Genomic DNA, 6,000 nt, shown 5'->3' on the forward strand with positions numbered 1-6,000 from the left:
GGCAGGCAGGCAGGCAGGTTGCACGTCTGATCAGAGGATGTTTAACACGCTGAGCATGACTGCACATTTACCCAATTTCAGCAAAGCTATCAGCGTGAGGCTGCAAAACCGAATGCAGGGGAATATGAATTTTGCAATAATGTGCAAGCGAATGATGCACTTCTGCACTATCGCAGAAAAGCACAGCTGATGACACTCATCAGCTGCTGTGAGATAACCGGCAACTGTACTTTATATTAAAATGACACGTTACTTCTTAATCTAGAAATATGTATATATATTTTTACAATGAGCTATAGTTCTTACTGTTGCAAATGCATGGACAAATGTTTAAAAAAAAATCAAATTAGGGAATGATAAAAAGCATGAAAGCGGTTGGAATAGAATTATAGCTGCCTCAGCACCATGCACGAGTGTAAATTTGTTCAGAACATCATCTCCTGATGTTTACAAACAGATACAGAAAGAGTTTATGTAATTCATTCATTTAAACAAGGCCTAAGAAACAAGCAAATAGATCATTCTTTGGGATTCTTTGCTTTGCAAACACACTTATTATAGATTAAAGTTTGATAGCATGCCAAAGGTATCAAGGTAAACTTAGAGCTGTGACTGACAGCCGAAAGTGGTTTCTCCTTGTGCTGGTATGTTTGTAAGTTGGGGAGAGAGGGCAGGAATGCTGTACATAAAGAGCTCCATGAAGTGCGGCTCTCATTTTAACTCTTTCCTTCCAGAAAGCGTCATCAATTTAGTGCGGACAACTTGACCACTCCCTTCAAGGATCAGCACAAAAAGACTGACCTGGGACAGGCACACAGGGTTCACCTCAGAACCCATTAATCAAGTGTCAGCGTTGTGTGTGGATGAGGTCAGATCCTGGCATGTTGTGTTGCAACCGTTAGGTCACATACAGGGCATGAGGAAGACCAAGCAATAAAATCCTGACAAATATTGTTTTTGTGCAAGATTTATGCAACCATTTTACTGCTGGATATAAAAAAAACAGCAGTTTAGAAATAATTGTCCAAATAAGAGACATGTAGATTGTATATGTGTGTGCATGCAAGTGCATGTGTGAAACAAAGACCACCTGTGCTGTGGAAGGAGCCAATGCATTTGGAGCCAGAGAGCATTTGTGTCAAGTGCCATTTGATTTGTCAGTCAGCAGAACTGGGCTGAGTCACAGAGAAGACCACACCTACTTTCCTCCATATTTCTCTACCTTTCCCTTTTCTTTTCCTTCCAAACAAGGTGTTTCCAAGAGTTCACCTCTAGGCCATCACTTATACACACGTACCTGATTGCATGTGGCAAACAGAAGTGCATTTCACTTGCTGCAGTGAAGCAACGTTCTGTTTCATGAAGACACAATCATTTAAAAGGTGTGGATCATTGAAAAAAACGATAATATCATTTGTTTGTGGCTGTTAACTTGAAATATAATCATGTGCAAAATATATAAAAGGTCTGCATTGGTCTACAGTCACTAAGGGCTTTTATTTATGTGCACACCTACCTATTTGTTGCATAGCTGAGTCTGAAATGATTGGATGGCAGAGCAGGTATTAAGAAAAGCCACATCTGAATGGTATTACAGTGAAGCAGGTGGCAGACAGAAGCACATGGGCTGAGGACTAAATGAATAGTGTAGCCAAAAGAGATCTCAGATATCCGTTTATTGTACATGTCCTACCTTTAAGTGATTTAAAAACTTTAAAGTGATTCTTTTTAACAAACTTTTTGCTACAAAGGAAACAAAATGAACTCAAAAATGAAAATAGCGAAATGATCACTTCCTCTGATCATAATAATATAACCTGGAAAAACCTAAATTATCAAAGTTAAAGTTTTATTATCAACCCTGTTTTAAATAAAGCAATATTTTCATTTTCATAATAATAATAATAATAATAGCTTACAACAGTCGTGTGAAAACAAAACTATGCCTGTCTTCTATTCTAACTGTTCAGATCAGTACATTAAAAGAAAAAAAAAATCTCTATTCAATACAATAATCAAATCAGGTGAATCCAACCTGACAAGAGCAACAAAACATGACACATGGCTGTATGAAAAGCCCAAAGCACAGAGGCAGTGAGTGAAACATCACACAGCTTATTGTTGCATCCATGAAAAGAAAACATAGAATGTGCACCTGGGGCTGCAAATCAAACGCATTTCATAATTTGGTAAGTTTTGGTTGAAAGAATTTAAAAAAATATAATCCTAAGTATTTTTCTCCTTTAAATCACGTTAGATTAAAAAAAAATGAACCAAACATTTTATGGCATATTTGACAGGTGTTTTCACTGTCAGTAAGTAGTGCATCATAATAAAGTAAATTTTTCATTATTGCCCACAAAGCTGCAACCCTCATCACAAGGTAGTGCTACCTATAGTTTAGATAATTAGAGCCCCTTTAAGCATTTTGAATGTCAGATAGTATGACAATGCTGCTATAAAGTAGGATGTATTTTTACGTTTTGATTAGAGAAGGTTTCTCTTTTTTAACATTGCACATCTAAGATTTAGTCAATAACAGTCCCCCTGATGCCTAAACTGAGTCTACTTTTCATTGGTTTGTTTGGTCAGAGTTCTCTTCATCTATGTTTTCCAGGTGTTCACCTGAACTCTGGTGCAGGACGAACATAGTAACTGTTGGTGGCATGAAAGTGTGAACTATTACTCATATAGAATAGTCAGAGGACTAGGCAGTTCTTTCTGTTTACATTATGGTCATAGCTTGTTTCAGAAACTACCCCCTCTTTAAAGCGTTGTAACTGCAGGGCATTTTTAGGTGGTTTTACCTGCTCATTTGTTAAAGTAAAAGCACCTTTCTCTGCACCCATTTGAAGCAGGTTTGCAGGACTTAGCTACTGTTAAAGTACTTTGAAACAGAAAATCATAACAAAGACCTTTTATCAGCAATCAAACACAAAAGGGTGATGATTGGTCTCGTTTCGCAGCTCCAGGATCTGCGCACCCTACAGGTACTGCACAAACAATCTACTAGACTCCAAGGCTTAACTGCAACTGACTCATGCAACTGGTTAACTCAAAGGACAAAAAAGCTAATTCTAAAGTAAATCAAAAGTATATAGAATACCCAAAAAGCTTTGCAAAAACACTTGCCTGTAATCTACAGAACGATGATTTCACACAAGTAACAATTGGTGCTACATGTAGCTCTACAAACTGGTGAATTATGGGTTGTACCTAGTCTTTTCTCACACTTCTTTGGCATTTTACTTTGAATAAATACGGACACAGTGTATTAAACTCATGTGTCTATGTTTATGGGAGGATATAGTTATCAAAGTTTTAGTCTTGATAAAGATTAAAGTATGATCGCCTTTTATTCACGACAACCGGTATACTTGATTAGCAAAAGTCAGATGGATGATTTTTCATTTTGCTAGCGATTTAACTTGGAAGACTAAAAAATCTAAAATTGCAAATTACATGCAAATCTGTGTGTGAGGAGTGTGTGTAAATTCTAAGAATGGTACTGAATATGTGATTACAGACCAAGCAGTTGTGCAAACATATCACTCTTAAACAAAAAAAAAAGAAAAAATTGAAAGAAAAAGAAGTTAGAGTATTCCTATGTTGAATTTACATGCTGAACTTTCAACAATGACTTCATTCATTACAGTTTTCAGGGTGTGGAACATAAACGCCAGAGCAGCCACATCAAACAGCTGATTAATTGATAATATTATACCAGAGCAGATGCAGCTAGACTCTGAGTCTAGGACGGAATTTCTTTTAAACCTTCATCCCACGCAGTGCTGCAATAGACCTAATTCCAGTTCAGAGAGCAATATCAACAAATGTCCCACCACTCCCTTCAGTAACAAAGCACTTCTACATGTAAAGGTGTGACAAAGGGACAAGGCATGTCGGCACGGTACTGATGGAAGACAGTATGAGTCGGAATGAGCTGGAATCTCTAGGTGAGAGTTAAGTTTCCCATGAAAGGGAAGTCTTTGAAGAATAGGAGGCTTTAAATAAATGTGTGAGATTTTTTTTTCCTTTTCACACATTTTCATTGATGTTTCCAAAGGCCTGTACAACATTGGGAAGGGAAAAAAAACAACAATTGAAGAAAATGCATGCTTGAAAATCCTGTTCTTGAGAGAATTTATCTTTTCCTTTTATTTTTCTACCAAATGAGTTTTGCCAGCTGTGCGCACAAAAGTGAAGAGTGTTAGTTGATAGGTTGGCTGAGACAATAGGTGAATGCCATCCAGTCACATTCCTCACATGCCAGCCAGTCTCTCACTGACCCTGAAATGGAGCCCACTTACCCAATGAGGGTCATTAGTGTGGACCACTAAGTGCCCCAGTCACACATGGCTGCAAACCAGGCCCACTTTGCCACTGTGGAAAGACCCCTAGCAGAACAGCACAAAAAAAGAGGCATTTCAGGGTTTCCATTAAGCCTTAGATGTTTATCAAGACATTTTAGGATCATTTAATGGAAATGCAAGTGAGATTTGTTGCTTCTTCTAGAGATTGTATACATTTTTAAGCTCTTAAAAAAATTAGCAAGTTTTATGAAAGAAAGATGATTCAGTGTAGGATTTCAGAGCTTAGATGAAACCAAATTAAAGAGATGTTAGCAGTCTGGTGGCTTAAAGACTCCCGACTGACAGTTGTGGCAGTTGCTTCATAAGCTAGCCGATACAGACCACAGAAGACCACAGGGCTCATCGTTCTATGGTGTGTTTTCAAAAAACAAGGACTGTGAAACACCTCTTAACCACTATTCCTTGTCCGATCACCTGCACGAGCTTTTAGGCCCTATTATTACACTCATGTCATATGGAAATAGATATTGATTCCGTTAGTGATATTTTCCTATTCGGCACAATAGTCATCCAAAGGATGGAACCATTTTAAATCCTGGATTTGAAAAGGAAAGCTTAGCATTTGAATCTGCGGTCATGTCTTTTTTTGTTTCGTCTCAGAAAAGTATTTTGACGTTAACGCATAGTAGATGCTGTTGCTCATTTGACTGCTTATTTGGTTAAGCACTTAAAAATTTTAATCGAAATATCCGTTTATGGACATGAGGGGAGGAATGCTGATTGGTCTAAATTGTCAGAAGCCACTGGCCATTAAAAAAGAGTTTAGTGTCAACAGAACAATGGATAAATAAGTTTAGAGTGTGACATTATGTTTTAAAATATATTTTGCTGATGATATGTTACCTTTTTTTGCTTTTATTGTTACAAATCTTTGGTTTAAACCCTCTTTAAGAACATTTTTTATTGGTTAAACACTATAGCAACAAGACTAATTTAGCTTGAATTATCAATTTGTTTTTGTTATGCAGCATTTACAATGGATCTGAAGTATATGGAGTGTGGCACAAGTTCATATCTTGACATTTATAAGGGTTTTGTGTACATGCATTGTTTCTCTGGTGCAAACAGCACAGATCTCTTTGTGCACGTGCATTCACTTCAGCCATTAACAGCCCCTGCGTTTTATCCTCAGATAAGACATGCTGAGAGATCTGAAAGGTGACAGGGCACTAAAGTCATCATTCATCAACTTTCACGTTCGACAAACAGTAAAGCAACACGACTGAAGAAAAACTGTAGAAAGTGAGATTAACGTTGAAGCTGTTGCTAGGATCTCCTGCAGCTGGGGGGCCGTCAAGACTCATCAGACTCAGATGGCAATGTGGGTAAGCTAGCAAGGTGCTAAAAGGTACTAAACCGTGCATAAGCAAACAACTCGCATTCTTGATGCATCTCATTGCATGTTTCTTACAAAAAAACTAATAATGAAAGTTTTATTAAAACAAGAGTGAGAAATATATGAAGGATGTTCATCGGTTAGCTGCGACAATAATCGAATAAATGTTTTATAAATCAAACAATTATATCAATTTGTCAGCTTTTTACAGTTAGAAAACTGCAACCCTCCACTAAAGTCAATAAGTTGTCGAATAACAAAAGTCAGATAGAAGACTGAGTGTACTCAGTG

This window comes from Oryzias latipes, chromosome 22, assembly GCF_002234675.1.
Source record: "Oryzias latipes chromosome 22, ASM223467v1".
Taxonomy (NCBI): domain Eukaryota; kingdom Metazoa; phylum Chordata; class Actinopteri; order Beloniformes; family Adrianichthyidae; genus Oryzias; species Oryzias latipes.